This window comes from Phoxinus phoxinus (genome assembly GCF_949152265.1).
Source record: "Phoxinus phoxinus genome assembly, chromosome: 9".
Taxonomy (NCBI): domain Eukaryota; kingdom Metazoa; phylum Chordata; class Actinopteri; order Cypriniformes; family Leuciscidae; genus Phoxinus; species Phoxinus phoxinus.
In genome coordinates, this window is record NC_136884.1 from 19,353,800 (window position 1) to 19,366,729 (window position 12,930).

Genomic DNA, 12,930 nt, shown 5'->3' on the forward strand with positions numbered 1-12,930 from the left:
TAATACATACACACACTCCGTTTCATCAATGCAAATAACACAAACTGTATGACTCAACTGACAGAACTAGGAACTAACAGACACATGAAGGAAACTTGTGTATAGTTTATAAAGTCCAACCTTGCACTTGAAAATAATCTAAACTCTGTTTTTATGACGCAGCTCTTATTGATGGGACTTATCAGCAGCCAGAGATGTGAGACTCTGCTCTGGTGGTGACGTAGCTCCACCCGCAATATCACGCACACAAATGCTAGTGACACAACAGCCAATGTCGAGTTTTCCCAATTAATGCATGAATTTAACAGCATTATTTAAACTCCCGTTACACACATACATGCACCTTGTCAAAACGTGTCAAAAACGCATCAAAAAGCTGCTGTAACAGTATACTGTAACTAGGGATGTCCCGATCAGGTTTTTTTGCCTTCGAGTCCGAGTCCGAGTCATTTGATTTTGAGTATCTACCGATACCGAGTCCCGATCCGATACTTCTATAATACGTACATAAAAAAAGAATAAAGAAGAGCGAAAAAACAGATCCAGGATGTTCCTTATTTTTTATTTAATTCACCTTATTTTAACATTCAACAACTCTGTTAACAAACAGAGCACTTCTGTGAGGTAGCTTAAACAATCAAGTAATAAATAACATAAATTCTTCACTTTTGGTGATGTCATGCCGCACGCGTTGCTGTTTCTGTGTGGAGTCAAAAGGGTCTAACTCTGTGCCATCGCATAACTATAGATGTGTTAAAAAATAATGAGAATATATATACATTACATTAGGGCTGCACGATATTGGAAAAAAATTACATTGCAATATTTTTTCCCCAACGATATATATTGCGATATTGAGAGCCATAACTCCAGGCTAAAGACAATAATTACCATTCCATGATATTAATAATTTCACTAATAAGCAAGCTTCATTACAAGTGACAAAAAGGTCACTTAATTTTTTATTCCAAAATTAGAACATTTCTGTAAACACAAAAGCAGAACACATTTTTAAATAAAACAGCAGCTTTACACCAACCCCCTGATTGGTTTACAACAATATAACTTAAAATAAATATATTTTTTATAAATTTTGGTTCACAATCTTTTGTCAACTTTTCTTAGCCAAAGTGCCAAAGTAAAACAGTGTTGGTGTTGGTCATCATAATCATATGAAATAAACAAAATGATATAAAACTTTAATATATTTTGTATTAAATCTTCTAAACGGATTAGAGAACATGTTTCTGTAAACAGAAAAGCCGAACACATTTAAACAGCAGCTTTACTCCATACCGCCTGTCAGCGTCGCCGCTCCCACCACGCGCATCAAGAGCTGAGGGAGCACCAAAAAAATAGCCTAATGAAAAATCAATAATTCTAATGCCGATATTATTATAGATACAGACATCCCACGTTCCGGGCAGGGGCGCCGCTAAGGGGGGAAAAGTTAGGACGATTCTAAGGGCCCACGCACTTTTGGGGCCCCCAGAGATTGATTTTATTAATGGAATAGGTGCGGTGGGGGGCCCAACCTCATATTCTTTCATAGGGCCTAAAATTTCTAGCGGCGCCCCTGGTTCCGGGAGTCTCCCGCATATTGATAGCGGCTCACTGATGCCCACGAATCTAGAGCGAGCGCGCCCGCGAGACAAAGACTGTGCTCCAAACCGCGCAGCTCGTGCACGGTAGAGAGGGAGAGAGTGCAAGATACCGCGCGCGTGCCTCATGAAGCGCGTAATATCTCCCGCTGGTGCTACTGTGCTACTACCCTTCACATCGCATGTTCCGGCGATGTGACTATCGCTCACTCGCACATCGCAATGTCAACGTTAAAATCGAATATCGTTCAGCCCTACATTACATATATCCGAGTCCTGATCGGGAGGTAACGTCCGATTCCGATCGAGTCTGAAACCACGTGATCGGGCCCGATTTCCGATCATGTGATCGGATCTGGACATCCCTAACTGTAACCATTTGGCACTTAAAAAGCACGTCACGACACATAATTCCCCGTCTTCTTTTACTAAAGAATATTTGTGACTTATTTACTTACCGGTAGTATTCGTCTTTCTTTCTTAAGTTCTTTTGAAATTGTTGACCGACGGGCACGCGCTGAGCTGTTGCTGTCTGAGCGCTCAACAGCGGCATGTACGGAGGGGCGGGGCGGGCTACTGTGTGCGATCGAAAGTTTAGAGCGGCTTGCCTGCCTGGCTGTGCATTAGGGATGAAATGGATAACTGATGCTACTAAAATTTATAATGGCCAGTGGGGTGGCCAGGAGTCGGCCAGGGGTGGCGCCATTGATGGGGAGCAAACATCTTTGGATCGTGATTCATGTGTTGTTTATTTGGGAGTGGAGCATGCACGGTAAGCTCTAGTAAAAAGGGGGCTGACAGTGTTCTTTCATAAATTCCCGACGTGTAACATATGCACTATCGAGAGTTTTAGCTCTGCTCCTGATGGTTTTCTTCTCGAGGGAAGAAAGTTAATAAAGATGATTTGGCTCGGATCTCGCGTTTGCTGAGGCAGCGGGTAGATTACGGGGTTTGCAATAAGAATCTAGTGGCTCATATCTCGCGTTTGCAGAGGCAGCGCTTAGATTATGGGTCTGCATCTCTACAATAAGAATCTATTGGCTCATCTCACGTTTGCTGAGGCAACGTGCAGATATTGGGTCTGCAGTGTATAATATGCGCAAGGAATTGAGCAGATGGGAATTTCCCTTTCTCTCTTTCTCTTATGATTGAATCTCATCTTTTTTTTCCTGCCGGTCATCCGTTTCAGGACGCTGGATTGGTTTCTCAAGCTATACTAGAGACCAGTCTCAAAAGGCTGGTTCCTTTAGTAGTCTCAGTCGTAGTCACCTGGGATAAGACATATCTGAGGACAGTCTTTATCTTGAAGAAGGCTTCGACTAAGAAGAGGTCCTGATGCTGAGGCTGTCAGACTTGCCCGTTTCTCCTCGACTCTCTGAGGGTATCTCTGACGCTGCCAGTTCGATTGTTCCCTACCGGTTCGCCGCTTCAGGGCACCGAGGTGTCAGCGTTCCCGTACGATCCTCTGAGGAGGGTTGTAAAGCAGTCAGTTCGGTTGTTCCCTGCCGGTTCACCGCTTCAGGGTGCCGAGGTGCCTGCATTTCCCAACGAAGTCAGTTCGGTTTTCCCTGCTGGTTTCGCAGTTACTGGGCAACGAAGTGGCTGTTCATTCCTGGGAAGCGACTCTCTGAGGAGGGTCAGTTCGGTTTCGCTGCCGGTTCGCCGCTTCAGGGCACCGAGATGCCAGCGTTCCCGTACGATCCTCCGAGGAGGGTCGTAGAGCAGTCAGTTCGGTTGTTTCGTGCCGGTTCGCCGTACAGGGCGAAGTGGCTGTTCGGCCAATACCAGAGGCCAGTCTCGAGAGACTTGAGTAGCTCAGTCTCTGAGTAGAGACTTAGTATCATGAGTAGCTTCATGATAACAGGGACTCACAAGGGGGGGAAGAGAGAGGTAACCTGTCCCAACGTGTGTGCATTTGTTTGTGCTAGTATTTCAAAAATATAGATATTTCGATACGTATTGATACTGAAATATCCGAAACTATTGACACACACCACTCTTACTTGTGAGTATTCTTGTGAGTATTCAGGTAAACACAGTCAGGTTTGGAATGTAAACAGTTGAGAAAGAAAACGCATGTTTTGTAACATTATATTGAATCTGAGAATAAGCTTTTAAAGTGGCAGCAGCCTAATATACCTACTTCTGTCTGTAATGTTAATTAAAGCACAATAGACAAAAAGAGTACACTGGTCCACCAAAACTGGTATACACACACATAATTGTTATATTTTATATGTTGGATTAGTAATTTTATACATTCATATTAACCTGTATGTACTATTACTATTTCAATCCTTTTATTTTATTTTTTAGGTGTGACATTAAGATCTGTCCAGGGACAGCAGATGTAAAATAGCCTTTTGGCTAATTCTGGCACACTATACATTTATTTTCGTATTAGTGCGCCTGTTAAATAAACCCGAAATATATATATATTTTAAACACACACACACACACACACACACACACACACACACACACACACACACACACACGACCTGATAATTATTTTGGTGTAAAAAGTAGTATATTTATTTTAACTAATAGACTATTTTTCTACCATATACAATTGAATAAAATTAGCAGCTAGCTAACAACTTGCTTTGCACTTTTTTTTCTGGTTTCACCTCACTCCAGTCTAAACTAAACCATTTGTTTAATTTTTCTTCACATTGTCATATAAATAGCCTGAAAGGCTAAATCTTGCTAACTCTTGCTAAATGGGGTAAACACTTACAGACTCATTTTATGAGGTGTTCTGAGTAAATGATTTGTTTTAACACTTTACAATATGGTTTGATTTGTTAACATGAGTTAATTCAGATTCATTTTTAGCAGACCATTGTGGAAAAAAGGAGCCATTTTTTCATTTTGTAATGGTAATTTTTTGCGAAGACATTTTTCAGTAATTTTTTCACAGAAATTTCCGTTAACCCTAAAACTCAATAAAATTCAATGTCTCAGTAAAAATATACGAGAAAACTGTAAGAAATATTTTCTCGTATTATTATTATAATACGTGCCCTTTTTTATGGACTGTAAATAATAAAGAGTTATGAGAAGCCTGTATTTCCATAATGCCTCATATTTTATTAGGTTTTTCTTTTAAATTTGTATTTAAAAAAATAATGTATTGTATTTTTTTAGTAATAAAAAAATTTACAGTATGCTTTCTAAAATATAAATATCTTGAAGCAGCGGGAACTGCGGACGTCTCGTTCAAGCCCAAGCGGTATGTGGAATCTTCAGAAACGCTTTTCACTCTCATGGTCTGAAACACATACTAAAAACTTTTTAATTTGTAATGTTTAAAAGAATGAAGCAAATATAAAGACAAAGCCAGCGGTTAGACAACTTTGTGGAATTTTTTTAATTTAGGTATTTTATATTAAAATGCCTATGCTCATAAAAACTATTATTATTATTAAATTTTAATTTATTTCTATAGCGCTTTCACAATTTTGCATTGTTGCAAAGCATTCCAGATCTATTCAGATACTGGTAGGCAGAGTTAATTTTCCTGTCAACAAAGCAAACTATTTGCGCTCAGTGTAAACAACAGACCCGTTAATGGGCTTTAGGCTGCTAAGTGCTCAAAATATTCATTTACGGAGGAGACAAAGATGGAGGATAGACTTAAGATTACAGCTTTAATAATAGTTTGCTTAAATGATCCCAATAAAAAGTAAACAAACAAAGAGTCTTCTTCTCTTTTCCTCAATTGAATACATTTATTTACAGCTTAACGAGCTGTAGCCAAGATGAATTGAGTCGCTCACACACTGAATATAAGTAACACAACATAAAATATTTATAACATAAAATAAAGTATGGACAAGCCTGGTTACAAATAATTAAACACACCTAGCATGGTAAATAAACTGCTGTATAAAACTACAGAATAACAATTTCTACCCAGAGAAACAATAGAAATAGGGAGGAGGATATGTCTTCATAGACATTGACAAATTTTGCCATAATAATAATTTTTATTTATATAGCGCCTTTCCAGGGCTCAAGGACACTTTACAATGAACAAGCAACAATAATGTCAATGGACAGTGATAACAATCAAAGCAACAGTAGGTAGATGAGAGTACAAGTACAGTAAAGAAGAATTATGTAGACGGGGCAGCATACAGCAGAATACAATCAGACACAATGAAATGTAATACAACTTCAGAATGGTGACATTCAGAAAATAAATGAGTTTTGAGCAGAATTTTTTTAAATTCAGAAATAGTATTAGTACACAACAGAGTGATCGGGGGAGAGTGTTCCATCGTTTGGGTGCAACAACACTCAGTGATCTGCCCCCCATTGAAGATAGTCAGAGGATCGTAGAGAGAGAGAGTTGGGGTGTAGGGGTGGAGCAGGTTACAAAGATAGGGGGGAGCCAAGCTATGCAGAGATTTAAAAGTGAGCAGGAGGATTTTGAATTTAATATGATAAGCCAAGGGAGGCCAGTGAAGATCGTATACAAATGGGGTGATATGCGCTTGGTGTGGGTAAGTATTCTAGCACCAGAGTTTTGAATTTATCTGGAAATGGAGCTAGCAGATAGACCAATGAAAAGGACATTACAGTAATCAGATAGACCAATGAAAAGGGCATTACAGTAATCAAGACGTGATGTGACAAATGCATGGATGACAGTTTCAGCGTCTTTGATGCTGATGAAGAGACGGAGCTGGGCAATGCAAGGTAGATGAGGGAATGCCGATTTAGTGATATAATTAATATGAGCCTGGAAAGAGAGAGAGGAGTTAAAGATTAAACCAAGATTTGTAACAGTACTAGATGGTTTGATGTGAGAGCCAGCAATCTCACAGCTGAAATTGGTAGTAATTTTGCTAGTAAGTGACGGAGGTCCAGAAAAAATTATCTCAGTTTTGTCCATGTTAAGTTTTAGAAAATTTGAACGAATGCACACAAGCAGAGATTTTGTCGGTTTGTGACAGATAGAGCAGGTGTACAGATGGTGTATAATTGGATGTCATCAGTGTAAAAATGATAATTAAAACCATGATGGTGGAAGATCTGACCAAGAGGTATTATGTTAATAGTGAATAATAATGGCCCGAGAATGGATCCCTGGGGGACACCTTGCTTCAGGGGGACAGTAGATGAGCGAAAATCTTGTACTGAAATCTAATTGTCTGTCAGAAAGATAGGAAGAGAACCAAGAAAGAGCAGCACCAGAAATACCCACATCCGAAAGGCGAGATATGAGTACAGTAGTTTGTGGGAGACAGTATCAAAGGCAGAGCTGAGGTTGAGCAGCAGGAGCATAGACAGAGAACCAGAGTCACCAGAGAGAAGCAGATTATTCAGTCCCTTGACAAGTGCAGTTTCAGAACTATGAAGAGGGAGAAAACCAGATTGAAAGGGATCAAAGAGATCAATTTCGACTAGAAAAGACTGAAGCTGGGAGGCAACAGTACTTTCCAGTAATTTTGCTATGAAGGGTAGATTTGAAATAGTACGATAATTATATATATATATATATATATATATATATATATATGTGGCAATGCTGAGGGAGGGGGTCAATGTTGTAAATATGTTTAAACACCCCCAAATACAATCCGACTACGCCACCCCGTAAAGAAACGGGGAACTAACCAAAATAAGGGACACAAATTCGTAGGCTGAAGTAATCCGAGAGAGGCGTGTGAACAATGTACAAAAGACTTTATTCAAATCACCATAAATAATTAAAATGTTCAATGATAATCAATGTCAAATGTCAGGTCACGATCAAGCACTGTCACAATCAAAAACTCTGTGTTCTGAAAAAAATAAAAATATCAATTTGAAAATACTCAAAACAAAAATAAACAAAAAGAAATAATAAACGACACAGGCTTTCCAGCGGTGGGGGCAGGCTAGATGGAGTAAAGATCCTATCTGCGGATTCGTGTAACACACACACACACGCACACACAGTGAGAGGTGAATCCAAGCAGCACTGCACTCCACACAACTGCACCACCACCTGTGATACTCCAAACTAGCTAGCTAGCCTCCCAGCCTCTGGCCAGCAGTGCCTAGAATACAGCAAAACAAACAAAGCAAATTCAATTCCGTAATATGATGAAGATATTTCCAGCAAAATAAACAAAGACATTTATAAAGAAACACTATTACAATAGCAAACTTAAACTACTGAAAATATAGAAAACAAAATACTAGTAAACAACAATATAAACAACACCACAGAAAAGTAAAATAAATGCAATAGTTCCAATGCTCACTAAAGCAGGTCCCAGAATCAAAGTTCTCCCCACACTAGCGTGGACACACTTAACGGTATCGGGGCACGAGCGATGACATTAATAATGCCCTAGATGTAAACCAGCCCAAAAACAGCAGTAAAGGAAAAACAGCAGCGCATCCTCCTTTAACAACGGATATAAACTTCCGCCTTCAGAAAACGCGACGGGAGAGACAGCTCAGCGCACTAAGAAAGAGAAGTTCTTAATTAAACACTTGTTTTGTGAAAAGTAGGAAGCAGATTGATCACGCTTACCCAAAGCAATTCCTCGTGCCACACGGAGTGTATAGTCGCTCACAGTTCATAATGCATTAGCATGCAGGAAGACTTTTCACTGATTTCACGGCTAAGAGTAAAACAGATAATTAATCGCCCGAGGCCAAAATAACAGTAGGGAAAAGAATCACGCACATACCTGACATACAGTGGACAGCCTATGACCCAACCCGGCATAACACGCACTAAAAAAAGAGAAAGTCTACATTTAAAAATCCACCTGCTCACGTCTATTAGCCAAAAAGCTACAAACAAACCAAGAGAAACCACGCACCGTCCACACCAGCGCGCTCAGTATGGGCGGTCCCAGTCGTGACGCATACCAGGCGATCTAACTCCAGCCCTAAAATACCATCAGTGCCACCTCCAATAGGCTATGGTGGGTGACAATCATGCACCAATGAGCCAATAAGACTGAACTACGTCACCCACATTGCCACATATATATATAAAGATAAAACTGAGGGATCAAGGTTGGGTTTCTTGAGAACAGGGGTAATAGTAGCAGTTTTGAGTGGCAGAGGTAAGAGATGCATTGATGAAGTGAGGGATAGGTGCAGAGATGACTGAATGGCAGAGTTTCAGAAGAGTAGGAACAAGACGACAAGAAGAAGGGTTGGATTTCAAAATTAACTCAGAGACAGAAGATAGAGTAGTCAGAGAAATTGACCAGGGGTGCGTTTCCCAAAAGCATCGTTGGCCAACTATGATCGCAATTTCTATTGAACTCTATTGGTAACGACGGATCTTGCGACCATAGTTGGCTTTGGGAAACGCACCCCCGATTGATTTGGCAAATATCTAATATTCATAGCATCATTGGAGAAGCACTGGTTGTCCACCAGTGCTTCTCCAATGATGCTACGAATATTAGATCTGTCTAATAGCATCTGTCTTTTCTAGCAAGTGATTCAGGAATAAACAGCAAAGTTCATCTGAAGCTGAACCTGAGATGGAGGTTTGGTAAGTGTATTTATAGTGTTAAATAATGCCATAAATGTATTATTGCCTCAGGAAAGCCAGAACTCTTTGGAGTATGGGTATTCCCAGCGAAACCTCTGTCCTCGCCAATAGGGTCACATTGTTCAACAAGTTGCAGCAAACGATTTTGCACTAGTTCAAACAGTGTATCAGGAGCATGCACTCATAGACATTATGACACATTTTGCCATACATGTATTATTGCCTCAGGAAAGCCAATTAGACTTTTCCAAAGCCCGCAGAATCCTTAATGGCCATCTGCAGTAAGTCTTTAAACATCACCTCTTCTGTAATGCTTCTTGGCAGGTACAAAATGAGGGCACAGGTGGAAGAGTATGGAATGTGTTGGCTTCCAGGTTCTTGCTCATAAAACTGGATTTCACAGTTGTGTGGAAAACCCAGTGGGGACACAGAATCTGCTCTGGTTACAAAAATGAGAATGTCCTCCAAAGAAACATCTAGCTAGTTCTATCTATATAAACAGAAAAACAAAATTTTTACATTAACATAATCTTGATTAAACACCATATAGCAACATTTGCATAATCAATTTTTTCAAAAATAACTAGGCTACTTTTTGAATTGACATCAACCACCACTTTCAAATAAAGATGGTGTCCTCCTCCTGATCTCTTTTGTTGTTGCCTTGCAGACTCCATTTAATGTCGAAGAGTTCTTGCATATCATTCCGTGACAGCTTTTTGGTTGTATGTGTGAATAGTGGTTCAAAGGTTTCCCAGTTTCTCTGGACAACTTACCACGTCTAGCCACAATCATTCATTCCGGAGATGAATTGCTGTATCATGCTGAAAACCCTAACATTAAAACAATTATCTTTTAAGGTGTTGGCATTTAATTGCGTCTCAAACATATTTTTGTGATCATAGCAGAATATCTATGTGCTTATAAAATTGTATTATGACAAACAATAACATTATTAATGACATTTGAAGAACTCTTGCCAGTGACATGAAGTTGTCAAAATGCCAAACTAGTATTTGTTAATACTTAGCCAACCATATATTTACATGTTTAAATAACAAGTATATGCACATGACATTACATTTAAATGCCCAACCTGTGCTACATGTAGTGGGTGATTACTTGTTGGTAAATGACTGGAAAATCAGCAAGTGGTGCAGAATATATGTTGGGGATCCCACATTCAGCAATCCAGTCGCCCAGTTCTGTTTTGACCTCCAACATTTCCGCTGTGGTCTTGCATTGTAAAATGTAATTTAGTTAAAATTGATAAACACATTGTTAAAATCCATAATTATGATAAAATATTCTACTCATGACATAATCAATCTGTGTATATGAAAGTGTTTTACACAAAAGCCGATTAGAGCACACGTTTTACTATTATTTATTAATACAGTACATTTTCCAGTTTATGTTGTACATCTGTGCTGGGAAAGTTTCTAGGTCAAACTTGCTTAGGTCTATTGTACAACCTCACATTGTTTGGAAAAGGTGCTGATTAAGGCATTTAATCCCAGGTCCAGTGTGAAGAAAGTCAGCTTTCCTGCAGTGTAGTATTTGTTCTGCTTCAGTGCATCCTGATTATATGCAAAGAGTACTGTATGTTTCCAGGTTTCCCCTCAAAAATACCAAGGGATGTCTGCACTTCGCTCATGAGAAATTTGAGAATATAAAAAAAAAAGATCAGGATGTCACATTTCATAAAAACACGTACATCCCTAAACGCTGAAAGTATCATTACTTTTTCAAACTTAAAGTCAGAAATCACCTGAAGAATTCTCGACGTGGTCCTCCATAATCTTCCGCCATCTCACCAACAAATTCAATGTTTGGTATTTTATGCCATTCAAAATAGGATTTATGAAGAGCAACACACGCACTATGTTATACTCTTCTTCGGCGGGCCACAACTGTGACATGGGTGGTTTAGGTCTAAATTGAACCCCCCTTAATTCCTCTAAAACATCCAAAAGGTCTTTTTGCACTAACCCAGTTTGAAATATATTTGAATTGTTCATCCAGTAAATTAAAATTAGGTTTACATTACAATTGACAATTGTCCATTAATTGATAACACTTGCCGTTCATGAACTGTTTATACACTTGATAAAAAGCAAGCACTAAAACAATACATCAGGGGTGGGCGATCCTGGTACTACATGGCCACTGTCCTGCAGAGTTTAGTATCCAACTCTAATTAAACACATGTGATCCAGCTAATCAAGGTCTACAGGATTACTAGAAACTTCCAGGCAGGTGTGTTTTGGAGCTGGTTGGAGATAAACTTTGCAGGAAAGTGGCCCTCCAGGACCAGGGGCCTCATTTATAAAACTGTGCGTAGGATCCTTACTAAAAGTGTACGTGCGCCCAAAAGCCAAAAATGGCGTGCGCAAAAAAATATTGAGACTTATAAAACCGTGCGTACGCCCGAACCTGCGCAGGATTCACTTTATAAATCCCACTCAGCGGAAGATTGTGCGCACATGCGTCTCCTCCCCGAAATAACCATATATGGAGCTTACAACGCCTAGTTTTACTATGCATATCCTCATCTGCATATCATTTGCATATGATTATTCATCCACGTGAAGTGATAAAATGTTTAACGGTACAAGACATTAGGAAAATATGAAATACGGATGTGCCGTCACATTACATTAATAAAAATAATTTAGTATCCTTGCCTTGTTTTTGAATAAATAAATAAAATAGTGTAAAATACATTTCAGATAAAGTTTTTCTCAATCTTTTCCACTGACCAAATAGTCTTTTTAATTGATTTATATTTTTAATGGAAACAGAAAGACCTTGTTGTGCATTATATTTGCACAATCTGCTATTATCATGATAAGCAATTATCTCTGTAGTTAAAACATTGAAACACAGCATGCCAAAGGAAAAGTGTTCAAAAGCATTGCATCCACAACCAATATTTATAGGCTATTTATTGAATATATATATATATATATATATATATATATATATATATAATTATTATTTTTTTTACTTTTTTTTTTTTTTTTACTATTCAGTAGGCCTAAATGTCATGTAGTTTAAGTGTTTAACTCCGTTGACTAGTGGCATATTTAATCTAAATGTTTATATCAGAAATAAAACATAGTTTAAATCATTGTTTTATATAGGCCTAAACTGTAGCCTATTTATGATTAAGACTCATATCAAACGTCTTTTTATTAAAGCATATCATTTAACATACAATACACTTGTACATTTTGAGATTTTATATTTATAAAATAAATCATATATTATTTTTTTTTTTTAAATGATTAGGACTCATAATGAAGATTTACAGTTTTACTTCATCTGCCGTTAGATATGTTTCACTAACGGCCCAACGCGCTCGCTGGCGCGGACATTTAAGGTGTGGATATTTGCTTCAAGTGATAGGCTTGGTGAGTGAAATTATATTTGTATTATCTTCCTTTATATGTATCGTTTTATTTCGATTTTCTGTCTAAAAGTGGCCAAAAAGACAAAACTCTAGCTCACCATCGGTGTCGCCAAACTGCTCCGTCTCCAAAACGTTTGTACGCATGGGTCAGAGTTTGCGTGCAGGTGCGCACATTTATGCGTCGGAAGTGGCGTACGCCTCTTTCAGGGTCTGTTTTGTGCGTACGCAACGGTTATAAATGAGGCCCCAGGATTCCACAGTGTATATTCAATACAGGTGATTTTACTTTCCAAAACAAATTACAAAAGCAGACTAATTAAGTAATGTTTTCTAACAGCCTAAGATAATTAATAATTTTAAAGCAATTGAGCAACCTTGATTCCTCAAAAAAAACT